This window comes from Pinus tabuliformis, chromosome 6 (genome assembly GCF_031772625.1).
Source record: "Pinus tabuliformis cultivar Carrire ecotype Pingquan chromosome 6, CPIR1, whole genome shotgun sequence".
Classification (NCBI taxonomy): Eukaryota; Viridiplantae; Streptophyta; class Pinopsida; order Pinales; family Pinaceae; genus Pinus; species Pinus tabuliformis.
The window spans coordinates 617,938,116-617,964,294 of NC_142292.1; positions in this window are offsets into that span (position 1 = coordinate 617,938,116).

The following is a 26,179-nucleotide window of genomic DNA, read 5'->3' on the forward strand; positions in this document are numbered from 1 at the left end:
CCTTATTCAAATACCTATAGTCAATGAAAAACCTAAGGTTACCACCCTTCTTCTTCACAAACAACACTTGTTCACCCCATGAAAATACATTTGGCCTAATGTATCCCTTGTCAAGCATTTATTTCAACTGTAACTTTAGTTCCACTAACTCTGGAGTGTTCATCTTGTATGGTGCCTTTGATGCTAGTGTTTCCCTTGGTACCAGTTCAATAGAAAATCCCACTTCCCTATGAGGTGGAAACTCTGAAATATATATTGGGAATATATCCTGAAACTGCTGTAAAACTGGATACCTCTCCAAGATATTGACATCCTCATATTCCTTATATTTTTCAATAGAAATATGCACTACAAATAATACACATACTTTCCTGGGATTGCACTTGGTCTGCATAGTTGTAACCATCCTAACTAATGTTCCCTTCTTCTTACCTTGCAGGCTTCTTTGTTCCCCATTGTCATCCAATGATCTGAAAATGGGGCTCTTAGGCTTCTTGTCTAACTTACAAGAACCTCTCCCACTTCCAAAGCTTCTAATTTTCCCAAGTCTATTTGATCAACCAACGTGGAAATAAGAAATGTTTGAAAATATGGGTGCATGATTGTATTTGTTTTTAGCTGATTATTTACTTAAAGATTTTTTGTTTGTGCTAATATGGGAAGGTACTTAAACTGATATATAAATGCATATAACAACAGTTAAAGCCACAATAAAACAAACACATAAGGAAACAGTATAATATGGAGTTCACCTTGATATCTTGGGCTACGTCTTCTTGAGCTCTAATCAACTCGATTAGGCTCTCTGGGATTATGGCTTCAATTCTTTTACAAGTGCTACACTCAACTCCAATGTTTTATACAAGAACATTGGGCTCAGAATGCCATCTTATCCCTTGGCTCTTGGAGCTCTTCGGCTTTCTAGCTCTGGCTCTTGGCTCTGGCTCTGGCTCCGGCTCTTGCTCTAGCTGTGGCTCTAACTCTAGCTCTGGCTCTAGTTCTGGCTCTTAGCTCTCACTTCTGGCACTCACTCTGGCTCTTGGCTGTGGCTGTGGCTTGCGGCTCTCTACTCTGGCTTTCCTAAGCTCTTTCGCTCGGCCTTTGCATGCCTCTATGAATCACTCGACCTCCAAGCAACTCCAACAATAATATGCTATTGTCAATTGAGCTCTCTGGATTTTCCACTCGACCTCTGAGTGACTCCCCAGACTCTCTGTGCATTCAGCGTCTTCTCGCTGTTCACTTTTTTTTCTCCCCCTCCTTTACTCTCTATCTGTTCGTGGCTCTTAGAACCATTCCATTCCCCGACTGTTCGTTTCCTCTCCCGGCTCTTCGGATCGCCTGCCTCTATGCTGGAATTCCCTGCTCTGCATCATCATCACTGTAACGCTTCACAGAGAGGTGGCCACTTGTCTCCTCATGAGCTGAGCCAGCTCTTCCCAAAATGATTCGTTACTTCGGTTACTCTGTGAAATGATTCATCCACCAACTCAGCGGTCCAATCGGACTTCAACCTTTATGTGCTGAAGCTTATTTTCTTCGTCAAATCTGGTTTCCCATCGGGCGCAATATCCACCATTAGATCTAGGGCCTCCAGATCCTATGGTTATTGCTCTTATCACGTGGTTGACTTGCTTGACCGCTAGCCCGTGTTGAGAGCAGTTTTCTCTCTCATCCGCTGGACACGCGTCAATCAACATATGGAATCGCTTGTTCTCCTGACAAACCCGCTTACCACCCGAAACGCCTCTGATATTCCACCAGTTTCGGAGTGCGGGACTTTCCTATCGCTTTAAAACTTTCCCCATGGTTCTCTGGCTTCCCTTATGACCGAGCGCTCGGGGATTTTCCATTGCGAGGGGTTTTCCCTAGCGATGCATGATTAGAAATGACCTTCGTTTTCTGATCTAGACTTCCTAGCTGCTAGTTTACACCACTGTGCAGTCTCCATGGGCCTCAGTCAGTGTGCTTTGACTGAAGGTCCTCGTTGCTCTATGTTGGCTACAAATTGTCGTTGTTTAGAGGTTATTTTTGATAGGCTTCGACATCCACAAGACTCTAAACTCTGGTATGAGTTTTTACAGAGTTCGGGTAGATTTAAGAGAGTTCAAGGATCCAATTTCAGATCACGCCTTCCCACTAAAATAACTTTTGGTCCACCAAAAGACTGATATACTAATCTGAGAAATAAATGACAGTAACAACACCCTCTTCTTTTAGGCTCCCTACACTTGCCTTTGCATAGTGCCTCTGAGCCAAAATCTTCAACCACTCCCCTTCTTGGATGGGTTGGTCATCTCGGGAAGAACGATTTTCCTCCTTGACTTCATGTAGAACTTCTATTGTGAAGTTTACAGAAGGTAGTTTGAGCTTCTTTGCCTTGATCCTTGATCCAAGGTGGCTCAAACAAATGTGAAGTACATCTGCTCCACAAAGCTTTCATTTGTACTTGTTTGAAAAGATGCCAACAACAGTTGTTAACAACAGTAGGGATATAGATAACAATTGTATGGGCTAACTCCTGCTTCAACAAGGAAACATATTTCATATCCTGTGAACCCTTCCATGTCTTATATTTGCATACAAATGACAAGCCAATAAGACATGCCTTTACAACAAACGACCCTTCAAGTCGAGCATGTAGGAAAAATACCTTTAGGACTCTTTTCCAAAAGATGAAACACTTCATCCTTATCTCCATTTTAGGAACCAGGTTAACTTCTCCCAAGCCAGCATCACATGCATCTCATGCTCAGGCATGCATTCCATCTTTCAACTTTCACTTAAGTACACTGTACTTCTGAAGCTGAAATGAACATACTGTTGCAGCAATAAAGTGAGTTTCCTACTCAACTTCTTTCTATTTACCATTTGGTAAGATCTTGCAACTTGCATTTATTCCACAAAGAAATGCAAACAGATGCATCACTAGACATGTAGCCTTAATTGGATAAGAATTCTAACCATTTTTTACCAATCCATTTCAAAGGTACCTCCTTTGTTTGCACATCAACATCAATATGTGAGTCATCCTGAACCACATCAATCTTGGAATATTTATTTCCATCCCTGCCATTTTCTTTTTCCAGTTTCTCCTTCAGCTTTGGTGGAAGCAGTGCTGGATTCAAAGTCCAACACCTTTCAGCAAGATTCCCTTGCTTATGGCAGTAAGTGCAACACACGTGCATCCTTTTGATAACATGATTTGCCTTGTCCTGTGGACCTTTGGCTGCTTGCTTCATTTCCTTCAAAAGTTTCCTGTATGTGGCCATCCTCTTCCAACATCTAGAAACATAATGGTTATCCAAACCACAAAAGGAACATGCAATTCTTTTTCCATGCTTTACAAAATCAAAAGGAATGTGCTTAGAACTAGATTTATACCTGCCTCTTTCACCTTTATTGCCTTCATGAGGAGGTGAGACAAATCCTTTGGAACACCATCACTTTCTTCAAGGCTATCAGAGTTTCCACAACTCTCTGGTTCAAGTGTGTGCTTTTGAACACCTGCATCATGCGAATGATGTTTCAAGTTATTGCATTCCTCCTGAATACAATCCTCACAGTTCTGAGGTAGAGGACCTGCAATGAAACTCCTTTTTGGAACTATTTCAATGGCCTCCATGGCAGCTTTGGAATTCTCTCCATAAGACTATCTATAGCCAAGACCCCAATACTTAGGCCTTTCCTCAACCATTATTGGCTCAACAATACCTTGTGCATGTTTACAGAATCCTTTTCCTTCATAGCCCATCTTGGACATTAGCTTGGAACCTATGCCTCTGGTATGTTTTTCAAACGAACCAATATAAGCATTCTTAGAAGAATTTGAAGACAAACAGGAATGGTTTACCTCTTCTTCAAGCTGATACTTGTCCAAGGCTTCTTTCGCAACAAAGAGTTGTGACTCCAACTCATGCATACTTTTCATATTCATACTTGCAATATGAAGTTGCCTCTCCATTTCCTGCAATTTGTTAGAAAGCATCTGCTTCTCTTCCTCCATGGAATTCAACTACTCTCTAAGTATGCTATTCTTCCTTCCATCCTCATACATTTCTCTCACCATATCCAACATGGTGGACAAGTCTTGCTTCATGTCTCCATTAAAGGACTTTAGGAGCAAGAATAATTTGAGAACTCACTTGTAGAAGTTGTCATTTTAAAAATGCATAAAAGAACTTCAAACAAGATTAATAAGGAGCTTATTCAGCAACCTTTTGCAACAAACCTATTGTGCTTCAAGGGTTGCTTTAAGGTCCCTTGGGATAGAAAAATTCCTTCAGCTCTTCTTCCTTCTTGTCCTTCTTGGACTGAGCTGTCAATAGCTTTCCCTTCACCTCTGCAAACTCAAACAATAGTCAGTCTGGAACCAAGCATACAATCAATGAGGCAATCAATCCTTGTTTGTCCAAACACTTTTCAGACAAGCAATCTTTTCCATGTCAATCAAGCATTTTGATACAACCTTCTCTGAAGGTGGGGTTAATCAATCTTAAGTTCTGATACCACCTGATCTGAAAATGGGGCTCTTAGGCTTCTTGTCTAACTTACAAGAACCTCTCCCACTTCGAAAGCTTCTAATTTTCCCAAGTCTATTTGGTCAACCAATGTAGAAATAAGAAATGCTTGAAAATATGGGTGCATGCTTGTATTTGTTTTCAGCTAATTATTTACTTTAAAATTTTCTATTTGTGCTGATATGGGAAGGTACTTAAACTGATATATAAATGCATATAACAGTAGTTAAAGCCACAATAAAACAAACACATAAGGCAACAGTATAATATGGAGTTCACCCTGATATCTTGGGCTATGTCTCCTTGAGCTCTAATCAACTCGATTAGGCTCTCTGGGATTATGGCTTCAATTCTTTTACAAGTGCTACACTTAACTCCAATGTTTTATACAGGAACATTGGGCTCAAAACACCATCTTATCCCTTGGCTCTTGGAGCTCTTCAGCTTTCTAGCTCTGGCTCTTGGCTCTAGCTCTGGCTCTTGCTCTGGCTATGGCTCTGACTCTAGCTCTGGCTCTGTGGCTCTGGCTCTGGTTCTGGCTCTCAGCTCTCGCTTCTGGCACTCGCTCTAGCTCTTGGCTCTGGCTGTGGCTTGCGGCTCTCTGCTCTGGCTTTCCTAAGCTCTTTCACTCGGCCTTTTCATGCCTTTGTGAATCGCTCGACCTCCAAGCAACTCCAACAACAATATGTTGTTGTCAATTGAGCTCTCTGGTTTTTCCACTTGACCTCTGAGTGACTCCCTAGAATCTCTGCACGTTCAATGTCTTATCGTTGTTTGCTTTTTTTCTCCACCTCCTTTACTTTCTATCTGTTCGTGGCTCTTAGAACCATTCTGTTCCCCGACTGTTTGTTTCCTCTCCTGGCTCTTCGGATTGCCTGCCTCTGTGCTGGAACTCCCTGCTCTGCGTCATCATCACTATAACGCTTCACAGGGAGGTGGCTACTTGTCTCCTCATGAGCTGAGCTAGCTCTTCCCCAAACGATTCATTACTTTGGTTACTCAGTGAAATGATTCATCCACCCACTCAGTGGTCCAATTGGACTTCAACCTTTATGTGTTGAAGCTTATTTTCTTCGTCGAATCCAGTTTCCTATCGGGCACAATCTCCGCCATTAGATCTAGGGCCTCTAGATACTATGCTTATCACTCTTCTCGTGCGGTTGACTTGCACAACCGTTAGCTCACGATGAGAGTGGTTTTCTCTCTCATCCGTTGGACACGCGTCAATCAACATATGGAATCGTTCGTTCTCCTGACAAACCCACTTACCACCCGAAACGCCTCCGATATTCAGCTAGTTTTGGAGCGCGGGACCTGCCTGTCACTTTAGTGCTTTCCCCATGGTTCTCTGGCTTCCCTTGTGACAGACTGCTCGGGGCTTTTCCATTTCGAGGGGTTTTGCCTAGCGATGTGAGATTGCACTAATTGTGCGTCAGAAACGACCTCTGTTTTCTGATCCAGACTTCCTAACTGCTAGTTTGTGCCACTGCGCAATCTCCATGGGCCTCGGTCAGCGTGCTTTGACCAAAGGTCCTCGTTTCTCTGTGCTAGCTACAAATTGTCATTGTTCAGAGGTTATTTCTGATAGGTTTCGACATCCACAAGACTTTAAACTTCGGTATAAGTTTTACAGAGTTCGAGTAGCTTTAAGAGAGTTCAAAGATCCAATTTCGGATCATCCAAGCATTCAATAACGTTGCCATATCATTATACTTTGGTCTTGTGGAGGTACAACAAATCCATACCTAGAAGCATATTGTATGATCCCAATGGAAGCGCATTTAGATGCACTGATGTAGGGATAACATTCAACTCAAATGCACAAGATCTTACCCAGTGATCAACTCTTTTCTTAGTACCTGTAGCCAACTGCACTAACCAAGACTTTGCATGCACTTCCTTATTCAAACCACACTTATCCATGAGGTTAGGATTAACATAACTATAATTGGGTACAAGGTCAATCAAAATAGAAACAACTTGATCACAAATTTTACTATCCATGTCGATAATATATGATTGATGATCCACTTACCTATTATCCAATGTTGCATAAATACAAGGAATACTCTTTTCAACGTCCTCAATCTTATGTGCCTCCTTTGCACTATAGATATGTGGTCTACCACCATGATGTTGTGGATGATCTCTCCTATGGTGATTCTTGCCACAAGTCCAACACTGTAAAGGCTTCATTCCATCACCCTTGTTTTGATCCTCAGACTAAAATCCCTATCCTCTATCACATGAATTGAATTTCTTGTGCGATGTTTCATTCTCTTTGTTACCTATGTCTTGTATTATTCCTTGCTTCTTATCCTTGTTTCCCTTATTCTTATAATTACCTTTCCATTCCTGCTTAGTCTCAGACCTACACTTCGATTACTCATAACAATGCTTCAACTTTCTGTTGGCTTCCTCCAATGATCTAGTCTCATTGAACTCGATTAAGTCTTTGAACGATACTGGTAACCCACTAATAAATCTCAGAATATTTTCTTTCCCCTCCTTAATATAAGGCACATATCTCAACAACTCCAATAATTTGCTAGTATACTTCTCATCAGTCATAGATTCCATCTTCAACTCATATAACTCCTTCACCCTATCATCATAGTATCTTTCAGATAGATACTTCTTCTTGAAAAGTCTCTCAAATTCGCTCCAACTCAGCTTCTCTTCCTAAATACCTCTGAAATTATTTACATCTTCCCACCAAATGTGTGTTTTACCTTTAAGACTAAACGTAGATATTCATTCCTTCATGTTCTCTGAGTAATCATGCAATCTGAAGAAATTATTCATACCAAGAAAACAAGCTTCTACATCTCGTGACTTCTTCATTTCTCCATCAAATGTATGTGGCTTAATGTTCTTGAACTTATCTGAAAAATATCCCCTATCAATCCTCCTGTAAAGATGATAGCGATGATGACCATGATACCTGTATGAACTAGAACTAGAGTAAATCCTGTGTCCATTGCCTTGTCTGTCAGGTGTCTCCAAGAAATTTCCATCTCATAATGGTATCATCTCTATCCGACCTGTGCCCAACATGAGACCTGCTACCATATGCTCCATTAGTCTTGTCCTTCTGTCCATGTCTAATCCTAAGCGGTCCTTGTCTTCGCAAGTCTGAAAAACTCTAAAGAATAACTGCATTGAGCTCTACATATTTCTCGTGTGCCCTAGAAGGTATCTCTTGTGACTGAATGATTATGTCGTTATCTTCTTTGTAACTTCTTATTTTTTCCTTCAAACTTCTCAACATATCTACTATGTGAGGGGAGTACTCATCACCATGCTGTTCATCTCATATGTAGGGAGAGTCACGTGAATTGTAGTCCACCATTTTTCTTGTCATCTTTAATCTTCTTCCTTCAAATATACCATGTTAGCTAAGCCAATATATAAAAATAATCAACATACCTTAGTGAAGTTCATGGGAGGATATCTCATTTGCAAGATCAATCCAGATTAGGTCATCTATGTGTTTGTTAAGTACACATGGTGATGGTTATTGTTACAGTTGTGTCGGAATGCATAGGTTGATGTTCAGATGATGAATATGATGATTTCATTATGTGTATGTGTGTATACACACACACACACACAATGAAATCATCATATTCATCATATATATATACACACACACAATGAAATCATCATATTTATCATCTCAACATCAACCTATGCATGACAACACAACTGCAACAATGACCATCACCATTGTACTTAACACACACATAGACCATAAGCATAATGGAAACATATGCAACCGACATGCATTCATGACAAACACATACCAACAACAACATCATCAACTTCTACATGAAAAAACAACTACAGCAATGACCACCATCATGCATACATTTCAAGAACATATACAACCTACATGCATGCATGAAAAACACATTCCTCCCATCTAGTCCGAGTGTTGAACCTCTCTCTGATGCCACTCTGTAACACCCTCCTCCCACATTTACCCAAATTCACCGGTCTACCGGGGTAAACATATGATTAAGAGTTGCTATGATAAGAATAAAACTCCTAGGTAAAGTTAAGGAAGTGAAATATATGAACCCAAACCAAACTGACCTTCCTCAGGAGGTAGATGACCCCCATGAGCTAAGAAACCACTCTAGATGCCCAACCCCTGAGTTAACTTGATTTTTCACTGACTTGGGCTCTCATTCGCTCCCATGACAAGGAAAGCCAACAACTATAAGCCTACAATCACTCCCATAAGCTTGCTTCCCAGTGATTGTATACTAATTGACTCAGTTATGTGCTAGCAACCCCAAGAACCAAGAAACTTTTTCAGCGCAAGGACCCAAGCCTTTGCCCAAAACTTAATGAAACTCTTGTAAACGACAAATATCATGGAGACATAGAATTTAATTTGAAAATTAATCAAGGACGTAACCTGATTGTTAGGTCCCTATAATACTAGTGATGCACCCATTAATATTGTAATTGTATCCCTTATTAATATTGTTGTGCCCCTATTGTCCCCATATTGTTATTACTGTGTCCCATATAATTCCTCTATTGTTATATTTTTTGCCTTTATATTATTATTGTTAGGTCGGCTTGGTTATATTGTGACCCCTTAGACTCCTATATATAGAAAGGAGGTTTTGTCATTTGAATCATCAAAGAATTGTTCATTTATGTAATGTAAAGGAGGTTTCCCCATCGAAGAGGTTGAATTCTAAGGCGTTCATATATCTTTTCTATCTTTTTGTGAGCTGGTTTCATAACATTTGGTATCAGAGCTTTGGATTCTAGGGTTTTGCTTCTCCAAATAGGTCATCGTGGAATTTTTGCTATAACTTCTATTATGTGATGTTTCAGAAGAGAAAAAAAAACCCATTTGAGACGAAATCACGCTGAACTTCAGGTCTGAATTTCAGAGATTTTCACACTATATTTGGGGAGATATGATTTGAGGAAGTTGGCCTTTATGTAGACTCCTGAATTACATTCCAAACAGGTGACCTTCGGAAAATCATCATAACTTGTGTTTTGAGAATCAGATTGAAATTTCGTTAGAAGTTATAGAAAGAGAACGGATTGTAGTTTCCTGTGTATATTTTTTAGATACTGAGGTCAAAACAATGACACATGGAACTTCATAAAATTTCGCTCTTCTGGAAAGGTCTATAATCAGGTCATCTTGGGAGATTGTGCATAACTTTGCCTTGGAGAATCTAAATTTGATGAAACTGGTGGCATTGGAAAGAGGAAACAGAGGGCTACTATAGGTCACAATTTTAGAACTGGATGATTCAAATTATAGAGATACATCAGAGTCAATATCTAGCTCCTACAAAGTGAAAAAAGGTGTGTAGTTTTTATTTTTATTTTTGCATAAGCTTGGTTTGAAAAATTAGTTTGAAGGAATTCAAAGGGCATAGTAAAGCATTATTATCGGTAATTGATGCCCTGAGGAAAGAAAATGCAAACACCTAGTAAGCAACCTGAAAGCTCTAGCATGACTCATGAAGAAAAGGAAGAAATGCAACATGATATATCAAAATTACGAGACCAAGTGCAACAAATGTCACTTGCACAAAAAGTAACAAAATCTAAGATGGATGGTTTAAAGAAAGATGTAGAAGCTAAGATGGATGGTTTAAAGAAAGACGTAGAAGCTAAGATGGATGGTTTAAATAAAGGCGTAGAAGCTAAGATGAATGGCATAGACGCTAAAATGGATGGCATGGGTGATAAGATGGAAGAATTGAAGATAAATTTGAATAAGTTGCTACAAGGAATGGTCACTAATGGTGAAAGGTTAGTAAAGGAAACTCATGATGAGAACAAAAGAAATGTTAATCATGATTTCATAGACTCTAATGTTGGATCAAAGACCCACCATATTCCAAAAATCGATATGAGGAGGTTTGATGGCAAGGATCCCACAACATGGATGCTACATACGGAGCAATTTTTCGATCTCAATAATGTGCAAAAAAACAAAAGGTGCGTATTGCAACTTTATATTTGGAGCCAAATCAGTTTGTATGGTATCAATGGCTTTTCTCTCGTAAAAGAATTATCACTTGGGAAAATTTTACGGAAGAATTGATAGCACATTATGAGGATACAAAAATCAACACTTTTTTTAGCTAATTGATAAGTCTCAAACAAAAGGGTTCAGTGATGGAGCACATTGAGGAGTTCCAAAAATTGAACATAAGGGTAAAAAATATTCCAGAGGAGCATAGGATTGATGTGTTCAAAAGGACTTTAAAGGATAATATCCAACATGATGTTCTCCTTGGGAACCTAATTCATTAGAGAAGGCATTTAGGCTAGCAAGAAAAATGGAAAGCAAAATTATGGCAACTAGGAAGCCTACTGTTGGCTAGTTGAATTGTTTATGAATTAAACATTCAAGTACCACATTAATTGTCAACCAGGGAAAGTCTTTTTATTTCAAAGGCTACTACGTACTGTATGTACTCAAAATCTAAAAGCATCGAAAAGCTGTAGTATACGTAATTCTTACGCTATGTCATTACAGTACTTGTTAAGATGAAAGCAATTAATTAAAACTATGAATCTGGAAAGCGAAATAATGGACGCTCTGTTGGCAGAGGATCAGGACCCTATCCTCTAGATGGGGACGTTCAGCACCTGCCCCTGTAATCAGATTTACTAATGCACACTGCACTCTCATTCACCGGTGAGAAACAAACTCAAGTGATTAATGAAACAGAGTACTAGCAAAACAAAGAATACCAGAGGTAATGCTATCAAATCCAAATAGAGTACCAGAAAGAAACTACTGCACACTTACGCACTTGACAAGAAAGTAAATGGGTGAATCTTGTGAGGAAGGTGGGCCCAGTCCCTCTCACAAGATTCCCCGGGAAAACGAAGACGGGATTAAGTGCTCAAAACAGTTTTATATTCATCTGCCAAAAAGATTAAATACAATAGAGTTCAGACTTGCTGATGTTCTCAGAATCTCGCTTACAGACTGACCATAGACACCGACCAATCCCTTTTTCATGTAGATGTCTCCTCTTTATAGAGGAGACATCTATTACAATAAAGTATTACAGCCTATTCAGTTAACCCATCTTGTCAAAAATAAGCAATTCAGAGTGCTGTTACAACAGTATGATAATACATTCTTTTCTTGAGCTTTAGCTGTTACACAGTGGGTAACTGACTTTGACCGTCTTCTCGGGATCTTCATATTCCTTCGCCATTTCCCCATGCTGTTCATGCTGACTGTGTTCTTCTTTCTTTAGACTTCCGCTTGATTATGCCACGTCAAGATTCTTTAGATAGCTGCCATCTGTTGTTCGTGGCTGTTACAAAATAGCTTGCTTTAGGTAATTGTTGTTGCTGACTGTAGCAACTACGGAGTTGCTGCTTCTGGTGTTGCAGCAACTGCGTAGTTGCTGTTTCTGGTGTTACAGCAACTGCGTAGTTGCTGTTTTTGGTGTTACAGCAACTATACATTATAACTCCTGCAAGCTTAAGACAATTATTTGACAATTTAGTCAGCGTTTCCAAGGATAAGTATAAAGATATTCACGAATATGAAATAAACAATTAAACATAGATATGCGGAAGGTTACTTCATACCTTGGGGTCAATATGTCATTATAAAATAAAAGCTTTCAACTTATGACTACAAAAGGGTAGTAATACGGCAAAAGATAAGGTCAAAAATAGGTCAATTGTGAGTCCCAACATCCCCCCCAACTGAAGAGATTTCATGTCCCCATGCAATGTCTACTCTGAGTCTGAGTCGGAGAACTGGGACGAACAATGCAGATTACTAAGACAATAGCTGTAGGGAGTAACATCAAACTTGTCTCTGAAACCACAAACAGTTCGCATATGTTTCCACACTGCTGCCTCTTCTCTGTTAGAAAGTCCAAACTGGCCCTTATACTGATCACCCGGCAACCATAAAAGTGGGAACTTGAATTTGTAACCCATCCAATTCTCAGCACAACGTTGCACACATTCAACATACCGAGGTACCCTTGATAATGCTACTTGCAGATTTGATGGGTTATACGGGTGATATTCCTTCCTTTCTGCGGGGCAGTTATCCCAAAATAGTTTATTTGCTTTAACAGCCAATGATGCTTTGGTCTTTACATACTGCTGACAGTCTGTTAGGACCTCTGCTCGCAGTCTCATAACATGATCCTTCATATCATCATTGCTTATCATTTTTAAGTGTTGGGAAATGAAAGTGGCAGCATTCTGTGGTTCAGACCGAATCCACAAAAGACAATTCTGTTCGTTTTGGAGGCCTGAGACATAGGCGTTTTGCCAGGTAAGCTGATTCGCCAAAAAGGAGATGAAAGCTCTCAATTGTATGTCACCTACTACAGGTGTCATATTCATGTTTCTTTCTTCAGACACAGCCTCATTATGGAGGTACAATTCACATAGCAGGTTTTGGTCGCTTTTGGGTGCCTCTGCGAAAGTCTTCATAAATTGATCTGCTGTGACCACTTGATGAGGCCTCCCTTCTTTGATAGCCTTCAGCTGAATGAATGCAAGCCTTTCCCTTAAAAATGTGGCATAGTTAAAGGAGGGTTTCCTTGTGGCGAGCATCCTTTGACATAACTCAAACATCTGGGACATCCTGTGTTTCAGTTCCTTAATTTCTTTATACTGGGCCCTACACTGTTCTAGTGCTTCCCAGTTCTTATAAGCATGGTCAAACCAGGTCCCTTTCTGTTGTTTGAATGCTTTGCCTCGAGACTGATGATATTCTCTCCACCATGTACGTTTCAATTCCTGAAAGCTTTCTGTTTCTATACATGCATCACTAACAGTGGGAAGCTCTGTTTGCATACAGGCATCAATCAGAATCATCTGTTCTGTTGAATTGGGCTGGGATGATCCAATATCTCTCTCTTCATCTTTAACCCGAGCTTCTTCCTCCTGTTGGGCTAATTCATTGTTCTCCAGATTGATTTTGGTGGACCAGGGTGAATCTGTCTCTTTTTCTTCTTCTTCCATACTAGTCTGGGTAGGCCGGGGTGAGTCCTTGTTTTCTTCTTCCTTTTCTTCCTGCATAGCGTCGGGAAGCTCCTTTGTTTGTTCCTGTGCAGCCTCTGAGGAACTTACTGGTTCTTGTGTGTCAGTAAGTTCTTGATCTTGTGCAACTTCAGGTGAACTTACTGGTTCTTGTGTGTCAGTAAGTTCCTGGTCTTGGTCTTGCATGTTTTCTGGATGACCTATTGGTTCTTGTGTAGCAACAGGTCTTTCTGTCTCAGCAGAGAATTGTGGAATTTTTACTTCAGCATCAGCAGACTCCTTTGTTTCATTTTCAGCCGCAGGGGCTTCCTTTATTGGTTCTTGTACTAACCTATATCCTGCCTGAGCATATATCTCACCACAACTTGTACACAGATATTCGATATCTTTGCTTTTCTCTGCTGCCGACGCTGCTCTTGCAAAAACATGCAGGCTGAATTCTTCTTGATATGCTTCCCTGATCCTTATTATCTCTTCCTGGTAATCCTGAATCTGAGATTTCAGAAACTCAATTTCTTCTTGCAGGGCAGGTATAGTAGGCTGATCCTGTGAGACAGTAGATTCCAGTGGAGGCAGAGGTTCTACTACGTCAATTTGATCAATATTTCCCACAGGTGGTTCTTGTGTGTCACCTGGGGTAGTGGCTGGTTTTTGTGTTGCAGCCACTTGCTCACTATCATTCTGGGTGTTGGCAGCTGGTTCTTGTGTATCAGCTATCTTAAGATATGATGCCACGAAGCTATGAACGCTCTGCATCTCAGCCTCTGTGGGTGAGGGAGAGGGGTTTCGAGGAGTGGCTGGAGTGCGGGGTTTTAAAGCGATGGATGGTGAGCTGGAGGAATTAGGGGATCCAACTACTGCCGATTTTCGTTTTGGTAAAAAGGCAGGGAATTGAGGTGTTTTTCTCTTCCTGCTGGCTCTTGAGATCGGAACAGTAGTCGGGGTGGTGGGTGCTTTGGTTGAAACCCTCGTTCTTCTTCTTTTTACTGGGGTTTTCTTTGCCTGCTGCATTTTTCGTTTAAGCTGCGTAATTGGGATATTATCGTCGGAATCATCAGTAGAGATACTGAGTATGGGGGCGGGAGAATTGGTTCTTTTGGGAGACATGGTTAATTCCGCTGCTGCTTGTTCATTTTCTGTAACATGCAGAGGTGTTTGCTGGGGTTGTTCGGGAATATGCTCTGTTTGCTGAGGGTTTTCCAAAGGGGTTTGCTCAGGGGTGTCGTCCGTTTGTTGAGGAGGCTCCTGGTCTCGCTGAGGTGTGTCCTCAGCTTGACGAGGAGTTTCCTCTTCTTGATGAGGACTACCCTGCACAGGCTGTGGAATTCTTTCCTCCGGATGGGGATTAATGGGGGGTGGAGGGATGTTCAGAGGAAGAGCTCTGTTAATCAGCAGTTGGATTAGGCGATGGTGTTTTAGGGAGAGAGCTGGATTCTTCGCTTTCATAGCATATCGTGCCATATTTTTAAGACAACCCAGAAAATAATATGGCATGTTCAATAATTGACCATTTCTTAAGTGATTTAACAGGACGAAGTCGTGCTGGTAGATTACCTGGTAACGACCTTCGCATGTCAGATATTGCTTGACGAATTCAGCGACTCTTGGCCATGGTTGAGGTAACGACCGCAATGCTACACCTCTGCCCTTGGTTTCTACTTCCTCGCCCGGATGGAGAAAGTCTCGCTGCGCGTTCAGAATCAGGTGCTTCCTGCTGAACCACCTTGTACCAGTGGCTGGGAGTCCGGTGACTTCGGCGATGAATTCTTCTGTAACCAGAACTTGAATTCCTTGGACGACAGAGAATCCTTCTGTCAAATTGCATGTGAATTCTAGGACTTGCTGCTCGTCAAAGTCCGGAAGTCTCCTGAAATATTCTATCCATCCAGCTTGCAAGAAAATTTGGTAAATTTCCGGAAAGAGCTCCAGAACTGCTGTCGTGCCTGGTTCATGAGTGATGAGGGTTCCTCCCATGGCTGTTGTCTCGGTAAATCTTCAGAATTCAGGGCCGAGCTACCGATTTCAACTCAGAGTATACATCACAAGTGGTAACATGCTGTAGTTTTTACATACAACCGGGAGAATTAAGGGTGGCAGTGGTTGGCGTGGTTTTACCATTATGGAAATTGCTTTGGTAATCCCCCCCCTTCCTACGTGTGAATGATATGATTGGGAATGCAATCATTTAATGGACCTATCAACCTTTTTCCGCTTATCTATTATTTAATGCTTATTCATAAACGTGCATACCTTCGTCCTTTACCTTTTTTGATCGCTGCGTCAAAAAGTCTTTTCTCATCTGCTGTCAAATTATAATCATTACCGCAGATCTGAAAGCACGGGAATATGGGTGATTTATAATGATAATAACGGGGAGTGACGGTGAGGTACTGTAATCATCATGAAAGGTGGTATATTTCGTGTGGAAAGGATATTTCGGATCAGGAAGCAATATCGTGGCACCGAGATTGGTGTTGCAGCAACAGAGAATTACCGTTGGGCAACTGGGATTAGGGGGAAACGTTTGTAAAAACGGGGAATGTGCTGGAGTAATGGAACTAGTGTTACAGCAACAGGAATAATGTTGGGACAACGGGAAGTGGTGTTGCAGCAACGGGGATAATGCCGCAGCAACATGGTGTTGTAGCCACGGGAAATGGTGTTGCAGCAACAGGAAATGGTGTTGCAGCAACAGGAAATGGTGTTGCAGCAACAGGAATTCGGAGTCCGCCCAGTAATTCCTTTTGAAGCTTTTGCTCTCAGCTACTTCCCCATGCTACATCTACAAAATCTCGAAATATAATATTGCAATCCTTGGCAGGATTTATTAGTTCCTAAAAAAAAATGTCTAATCCTAAAAATTACATAAATAATAGAAATTCAAGTGCTTTGAGGGACAGCAAGTTCCCCTGGAAAAGAATACTGTTTTATTGCCATGCAAGTGGCTTTAAAGTCCTCTTTGGAAACCGGCCGCTGATACAACCGAAGTCGGTAGCCATTCACTAACAGTGGTGTTCTGCTTCCATCAATTGTTAATAATCTAACCGTTCCATTTGGGAAAACAGTATCCACTTCATACGGTCCCAGCCACCTTGTTCTCAGCTTCCCTTGAAAGTTCTCGAAACGTGAATCATAAAGTAGAGCCCAGTTACCTTTCTGGAATTGCTTTTGCTTAATGGTTCTGTCATGCCATCTGCTCCTTTGTTGCTGTATCATAGTTGTTTGGTGGACGGCATCTAGTCTTTTCTCGTCCAGTTCCTGCAACTGCTGCAACCTGGCTGTCTGTACATCAGTTAAATCAAGGTTAACAGCTAAGGCAGTTCTTAAGGTTTTAATTTCAAATTCTACAGGAAAAATAGCATTCTTTCCAAAAACCAATTCATAGGGTGAAAATCCTGTTGTGTTTCTCCAAGTGGTTCTGTAGGCCCAAAGAGCCTCGGGCAAACGCTGAAACCAGTCCCTTCTATTCTCCTTTATTGTTTTTGTTAAGATAGCTTCTATGACCTTATTTGTGCTTTCCACCTACCCATTTGCTTGGGGGTGGTAAGGTGTGGTCATCTTATGCTTGATATGATATTTCTGAAGCGTATCTTTGAAACCGTGAGAATTAAAAGGAGGTCCTCCATCAGTGACTAATTCTCTGGGTAGTCCAAATCTAACAAAGATTTCTTCAAATAAGAATGTTAGTACTGCTTCTTCATTAGCTTTAATGAGTGCTTTGGCCTCTACCCATTTAGTCATGTAATCTGTGCATACTAAAATGTAAACTCTTTGATTGGATGGAGGATTAATGGGACCTACAAAATCTAATGCCCATTTCTCAAAGGGTTCGAGAGTTACCTGAGGGTTGAGTGGCATTTCATCCCTATGGTTGGGCTGGCCCATTCTTTGGCAGCTGTCACAAGCCTTCACATATTTTCTAGCATCTTTAAAAAGTGATGGCCAGTAATAACCCATTCTAAGCACCTTGTGAGCTGTTCTTTTATCTGCAAAATGTCCTCCACAAGGACCATCGTGACAAGCTTTCAATATATCGTAAATCTCATCTTCCCCAACGCATCTCCTGATTTCTTGATCTATTCCTGTATGGAACAGACACCCGCTTATCCAGCTGTACCTAGCACTTTGCTGGATGATCTTCCTTCTTTCCCTGTGTGATAGGTGTGATGGTAAGTTTCCTGCAACTAGGTAATTGGCAATGTCTGCATACCAAGGTGAGTGAGCAGATACTGCAAATAGATACTCATCAGGAAAAGAATCATCCACTGGAACATTTTCATTGGTTTTTAAACGAGAAAGAAAATCAACAACTACATTTTCTTTTCCTGGCCTATCTACAATTGTGATATCAAATTCCTGTAATAGTAATAACCACCTGGTGACTCGAGCATTAGCAAATTGATTTATTCATTAAATACTTGATGGCCGAGTGGTCAGTATGCACAAAGGTAGTATAGCCAGTAATGTAATGCCGAAATTTATTAATAGCATAAATAACTGCTAAAAATTCTTTCTCAGTTACTGTATAATTTAACTCAGCTGGTGTCATGTTTTTGCTGATGAAATAGATAGCATAGGGGAGATTGTTTTCTTCCTGACCCAGGACAGCTCCAATTGCCGTGTCTGAGGCATCAGAGTAAATGTGAAAGGGTAATGCCCAGTCAGGTTCTCTCAAAATAGGAGCTGTGGACAACTGATGCTTAAGTTTATTGAAGGCATTCTCACAGTCATCAGTCCACTTGAATTCAACATTTTTCATTAATAACACAAACAAAGGAGAAGCTATTTTAGAAAAATCCTTAATAAATCTTCTGTAATATCCGGCATGTCCTAAAAAACTTCTCACCTCCGTTTGTGTTTTGGGGATAGGAAGGTTCTGAATCACCTGAATCTTAGCTGGGTCGACTTGGATTCCTAAAAATGAAATGAAATGACCTAATACAATGCCCTGATTCATCATCATGTGGCACTTTTCAGTGCTTAAAGAGAGGTGTGCTTCAATGCACCTCTTAAGTACTTTTTCAAGGTTTTGCAGGGCATCTTCAAAGGTCACTCCATAAGGAGTAAAGTCGTCCATGAATATTTCTAATGAATCGTTTAACATATCAGAAAAGATTCCTATCACCGCTCTCTGAAATGTCGCTGGAGCATTACACAACCCAAATGGCAGTACTCTATAGGCAAAGGTTCCCCATGGGCTGGTAAATGTGGTTTCGTCCTGATCCTGGGGTGCAATCTTGATTTGGTTGTATCCACTAAACCCATCCAAGAATGAGAAGAATTTCTTACCTGCTAAATTATCCAATACTTGATCAATAAAAGGTAAAGGGAAATGATCTTTTTGGGTTGCTTTATTTAATGATCTATAGTCTACACATACTCGCCATTTTCCATTCTTCTTTGGTACAATTACGAGTGGAGAAACCCACTCGCTGTCAGATATTGGATATATGAATCCTGCATTTAAAAGTTTTTGGAGTTCCTCCTTCACAATTTCTCTGAGGTTAGGGTTCATTCTTCGTTGGGGTTGGCAGACTGGCCGGGATCCCTCCTTAATGTATATACGATGAGTACATAATTCAGGGGAGATTCCTTTCATGTCTGTGTAGTCCCATGCGAATGCCTCTTTGTTTGCTTGGAGTAACTTTATTAATTTCTGCTTTTCATCATCAGTCAAATCAGGATTTATATTTAGCGTTTTACCAGGTTCAATTTCAACTGTTGCGCTCTTGGAAGAGTTGCCTAATGCTGTCTGGCATAAGTTTTCATCTTTCATATTCTGCTGGGATTCAGGTTCTAGGATTGTAGCGAAGTGATTAAATGTTTCTGGATTAACCGAAGAGGGTTCAGAAATAAAACTGCTAATTAGTTCATCTTCGGTGGAGTCTTTAAAAGTCAAAGCTTGCCCAATAGTTAATATCGGTTGGGTTTCCTCATCCTCATAGTCTACCCATATAGAATTGTCACTGTTAATCATGGGAGTGGCATGGGGATAGAGGGTCAGCTGTTTAGTCTCTTGTCCATTGGAGATGGTCATTGATCCAGATCTACAGCTGATGAAAGCATCCGCTGTAGCCAACCAAGGTCTCCCTAGAATCAACGGATGACCCCCCAACTTTGTTTTGGTTTGTAAGACCACAAAGTCAACCGGGTAGTTCCAGGATTCTACAGAGATTATAAGGTCTTCAATGACCCCTTCAGGTTTGATCGTAGAACGGTCAGCTAATTCTAAGATAGTAGGAGTTTCCCTGATAAAGTTTTTCAGCTGGAGCAATTGAGCTGTTTCGAGGGTCATGATATTTATTGCAGCTCCTAAGTCTACTAAGACTTTAGAGATAAAGGTTTTTCCGACCTGGACTGTTACTGTAGGGTGACCAGGGTCACCATACTTGACAGGATAATCTTTTTCAGTCATTAAGGCTGTTAATTCCCCCATCACATGAACTGTGAGGGGGTCCTTAGCCTTCCTTCTAGGTTTCTTTACACAGATATCTCTAATAGTTCTAGCGTATATAGGAACATCCCTTAGTGCTTGCAATAATGGGATTTTGACATACAAGTTCTGTAACTCTCCTAAAAGATTGAAGGTAGGTTGTTCAGGTGCTTTAGTGAGAGTCAGTCTTTCAGGGAATGGTGGATCTACCGTTTGGTCATTATTGTTAGGTGCTGATTCTACTTTTTCAGTACTATGGTTAGCTGGTTTCTCTTTTCTAGTCTCTTCTTTGTCAGAGTCCGTAATATCATCTATAATAGGTTCAACTATTCTCCCTGAGCGAAGGTGGATATCATTACATTGCAGGGAAGAAATAGACTGACTTTGAATGTCAATAACTTGCAAGGCCTTATTATTATTTGGATTGGGGTTAGGTTGTACAGGCAGCTATGGTCTCATTGCCTGATTATTTGGAGGAATATTAGGTGGTAAGGAAAGAGATCGTTGTTGTTGAGGAAAGGGTATCTGTTGGGCTGCCCAGTTTGGGTTCCATTGATTAAAGTATGGTTGCTGGGGGGCCCAAGGATTCCACATAGTAGGGTCAGGAAAAGGGATATTTGGTTGCTGCATAAGTGGAAAGTTCATTGTGTTGAAGGGTGGGTATTGCATTTGATTCATGGGTGGGTAAAAAGGAGAATTATTATTCCAACGATTGAATGTTGTATTAGAGCTCGTACCTTGTCTTTACGGCCATTGCCTCCTCTGAGTCATTAGGTACACCGCTTCATCTTCTTCTTCAGTTGTCTGCAGTGCTGCTTTGATTCCAGGCAGAGAGGGGCATTGCTGTGTTTCATGATCCTTCTCGCAGATTGTGCATATAGGCATCCTATCCAGTGGGCATTCTCTAAGTGGATGCTTTTCTCTGCATTTTGAACAGAAAATTGCCAGAGCAGCTTCTACTTCTGCCTATTTCTTCTTGACCTGTAGAGCATCAATCTGTGAAGCAAAAGAACTTAGCATCTCAGTTTTAAATTCCTCTAATAAGTTACCTATCTCAGCGCTTGTTGCTCCTCCACTGGCTGACTTCTGAACCCTTGAATACACATTATCTCTGCTTTTCGACCTGCCTGCCGCTCCCCTTGAACACCGCATACAAAGCCTAATAATTTCATCAAAGGGTTCTTTAGAAATGTCCCCTTTTCCAAGCATGTTCAGCATGTCCAGGCAATCATCTCTTACCCCTTTCAGCAGTATGGTCTTCAAAATGTCTTTGCTCATATTAGGATGATCAGACCGCTGCAGATTATACTGTAATCTTTCCACGAAATCTTACAAATTCTCGTCCTCTTTCTGGACCATTTTAAACAATTCTTCCTTTCTTTCTCTTTTCCGGCAGTAGTCTTGATACTTAGCCAAAAATCCCTCTTTCATTTGGTCCCAGGTGGTGATTGCCTGAGCTCCCAAGCTCATAAACCACCTCAGTGCGTTCCCTTTTAGTGTTGCTGGAAACAATTTCAACTTCTGATTAGGACTTATGTAATCATAGCTTCTACACAGTATGTCGAATTCGAAGAGGAATTCGTCCGGATCTTCGGAGGACAACCCATGGAAATTGGGTAATGCCGAGAGTGGAATATTTTTCATGGGGGTTGTTCCTCTCGGAAGTTCCCCAATAGGGAATTCCAGGGTAGAGAGCGAGTTTTCCCCTCTCCCTTCTGTTCTGTTATCCTCCATCGGTATTTTCCCTGAATCACTCGCTTTATCTTCTGTGTCTTCTGTTTCTTCAGGTTCCTCTACCGGTTCCTCGGTGTACTCTGGTGCTTCCAGCTTCCTCTCAGGTCCTATCACTTCCTCCGTCTGTTGGTCTATTTGTGAGGAGTATTGGATCTGGGGTCTCCGAGAACTCATCCTCCGTGATGCTTCGGCCTTAGAGATGATTTCGTCGATGTAAGTCTTCCTTCCTCCTTTGCCGCCTGTAAAATTAGGTTTCTTGCGTCCTCTCATACACCTGTTATTTTCACAAAGAAACCATTAATGCTTTTAGAATTCTTTAGTTGCCTTCCCCAGCAACAGCGCCAAAATGTTGGCTAGTTGAATTGTTTATGAATTAAACATTCAAGTACCACATTAATTGTCAACCAGGGAAAGTCTTTTTATTTCAAAGGCTACTGCGTACTGTATGTACTCAAAATCTAAAAGCATCGAAAAGCTATAGTATACGTAATTCTTACGCTATGTCATTACAGTACTTGTTAAGATGAAAGAAATTAATTAAAACTATGAATCTGGAAAGCGAAATAATGGATGCTCTGTTGGCAGAGGATCAGGACCCTATCCTCCAGATGGGGATGTTCAACACCTGCCCCTGTAATCAGATTTACTAATGCACACTGCACTCTCATTCACCGGTGAGAAACAAACTCAAGTGATTAATGAAACAGAGTACTAGCAAAACAAAGAATACCAGAGGTAATGCTATCAAATCCAAACAGAGTACCAGAAAGAAACTACTGCACACTTACGCACTTGACAAGAAAGTAAATGGGTGAATCTTGTGAGGAAGGTGGGCCCAGTCCCTCTCACAAGATTCCCCAGGAAAACGAAGACGAGATTAAGTGCTCAAAACAGTTTTATATTCATCTGCCAAAAAGATTAAATACAATAGAGTTCAGACTTGCTGATGTTCTCAGAATCTCGCTTACAGACTGACCATAGACACCGACCAATCCCTTTTTCATGTAGATGTCTCCTCTTTATAGAGGAGACATCTATTACAATAAAGTATTATAGCCTATTCAGTTAACCCATCTTGTCAAAAATAAGCAATTCAGAGTGCTGTTACAACAGTATGATAATACATTCTTTTCTTGAGCTTTAGCTGTTACACAGCAGGTAACTGACTTTGACCGTCTTCTCGGGATCTTCATATTCCTTCACCATTTCCCCATGCTGTTCATGCTGACTGTGTTCTTCTTTCTTTAAACTTCCGCTTGATTATGCCACGTCAAGATTCTTTAGATAGCTGCCATCTGTTGTTCGTGGCTGTTACAAAATAGCTTGCTTTAGGTAATTGCTGTTGCTGACTGTAGCAACTACGGAGTTGCTGCTTCTGGTGTTGCAGCAACTGCGTAGTTGTTGTTTCTGGTGTTACAGCAACTACGTAGTTGCTGTTTTTGGTGTTACAACAACTATACATTATAACTCCTGCAAGCTTAAGACAATTATTTGACAATTTAGTCAGCGTTTCCAAGGATAAGTATAAAGATATTCACGAATATGAAATAAACAATTAAACATAGATATGCGGAAGGTTACTTCATACCTTGGGGTCAATATGTCATTATAAAATAAAATCTTTCAACTTATGACTGCAAAAGGGTAATAATACGGCAAAAGATAAGGTCAAAAATAGGTCAATTGTGAGTCCCAACACCTACCACTCACAACTATAAAGATGGAAGAAATGTTTCCCCTAGCCTTCCACAACCTATAAGGTTGACACCACAACAATTGGAAGAAAAAAGAGCAAAAGGGCTTTGTTACAGTTGTGATAGCAAATACACTAAAGGTCATAAGTGTGCTGAGAAGAAATTATTCTACATAGATTGTGAAGAGGATGAAGAAAAGGAACAAGAAAGGTCAAAAGAAAAGGATATACTCCAGGAAAAAAGCCTAGATAAAGAAGAAATGAATCCAACCATATCTTGTAATGCATTGGCTGGAATTACCACTCCTCAAACCATCAAGATAGAAGGACATATCAAGAAGAAAAAGGTAATAGTGTTGATTGATTCAGGAAGTACCCATAGTTATATTCATTGTAAGATAACAAAAGAATTGAATTGCTTCTTATATCCAACACCAGAGTGTCAAGTGATGGTTGCAAATGGAGGAATGATAAATTGCTCTGGAAAGTGACATAATATCAAGCTATCTATGGGAGAATATGTATTGAATAGGCCAATGCTTTCCATTCCAATGGGAGGTGCTGATGTTGTACTAGGAGTCGAATGGCTACAATCCTTGGGTACAATAGCTTTTAACTTTCAAGAAATTTTCATGAAATTTTATACAGAAGGAAAGGAAGTTGAATTAAGGGGTATTGCAGGGAAACCGGGAAATATAATCAGTTCTAATGGTATGACATAGCTTCTAAAAAAGGAACAATGAGGTGTAATTGCACAATTATGTTTACTCAATGTTTCCACATCAACATCATCTATTTCTCCAGATCTCCAAAAAGTCTTGGAAAATTATTCCAAGGTATTTGAGACTCCCATAGGTCTCCCACCTATTCGTGATCATGATCATGCTATTCATTTGATTCCAGGAAGTGTTCCTACAAACATCAGGCTAGACAGATATCCCTATGCCCAAAAGCGTGAAATTGAACGTATGGTTGACGAAATGCTAGAGGCTGGTATAATTCAACCTAGCCAAAGTTATTTCTCTGCTCCAGTAGTATTGGTGCACAAGAAGGATGGATCATGGCGCATGTGTCCAGATTATGGAGAGCTCAACAAGCTCACTATTAAAGATAAGTTTCCCATTCCTGTCATTGATTAATTATTGGATGAATTGCATGGATCAATTTACTTCACCAAGTTAGATCTTCGATCAGGATATCATCAAATCAGAATGAAGGCTGAAGACATTCTGAAAACAACATTTAGAACTCGTGAGGGTCACTATGAATTTTTGGTCATGCCTTTTGGCCTTACCAATGCACCTTCTACATTTCAAGGTTTGATGAATTCCATTTTCAAACCCTTCCTTAGAAAATTTGTGTTAGTATTTTGTGATGATATACTAATCTACAAAAAGTATTGGAAGGATCATGTTGAACATGTTGATAAGGTGCTACAACTATTAGAGGAGAAACAATTATATGCAAAAAGATCCAAATGTTTCTTTGGAGTACAATAGGTGGAATATCTAGGCCATATTGTATCTCATGAAGGAGTTAAGGTAGACCCTAGCAAAATTAAAGCCATTAAGGAAGGGAAAATCCCCACATCCATAAAGCATTTGCGAGGATTTCTTGGGTTGATAGGGTATTATTGCAAGTTTGTTAAGAATTATTGGAAAATAACAGCTAACAACATTATTGAAGAAAGATGCATTTTTATGGACTCCAAAAGCAACAAAGGCCTTCAAACATCTTAAAGAGGCAATGTGCCAAGCACCGGTCCTAGCTACACCAGACCTCACAAAAACCTTTATTGTGGAATGTGATGCTTCAGGAAATGGAATTGGTGCTGTTTTAATGCAAGATGAAAGACCCATTGCTTTCTAAAGTCATCCAATCAAGGGAAAGTATTTACAGAAAGCCATTTATGAGAAGGAAATGTTGGCAATAATACATGCAATTAAGAAATAGTGGCCCTACCTAATGGGAAGACACTTCAAGGTAAAAAAAGATCATGATAGCTTTAAATACTTTTTAGAACAAAGATTGTCCTCTGAAGAAAAACAAAAATGGGTCACAAAGATGTTGGGTTATGACTTTGAAATCATCTACAAAAAAGGGAAGCAAAATGTTGTGGCAGATGCACTCTCAATAAAGGATGGGGATGTGGAAGCATTGTTGGGCGCCATTTCTATTATCCAATCTTATTGGATAAATGAAGCAAGGGAGGAATGGAAGAATGATGAAGAAGTTCAGGAACTTATTCGAAAGTTACAACAATATTCCAGTACATCTGATACATTTAGCTGGAAAAATAATTCGTTATGGTACAATGATCATTTATACCTCTGTAAAAATTCCCAACTCAAACAAAAGATTCTTCTGGAATTACACGCTTCTCCCTTAGGAGGGCACTCAAGATTTTTAAAAACTTACCAGAGGGTTAAGAAGGAATTTTTTTGGGATGGCCTTAAATCAGATATTCAAAATTTTGTGGCAGAATGTTTCGTTTGCCAACAAAATAAAGCTGAAATAATTAAGACACCAGGTCTATTACAACCTTTATCCATTCCAAGCCAATGTTGGGAGAATGTTTCAATGGATTTTATCACAGGTTTACCCAAGTCTGAGGGAAAGAGTGTCATCATGGTGGTAGTTGATAGACTTACCAAGTATGCACACTTTTGTTCATTATCACATCCATTTAAAGCCAGTACAGTTTCTACTGCATTTATGGAAACAATTCAAAAGCTACATGGAAACCCAAAGATTATTGTAAGTGACAAAGAT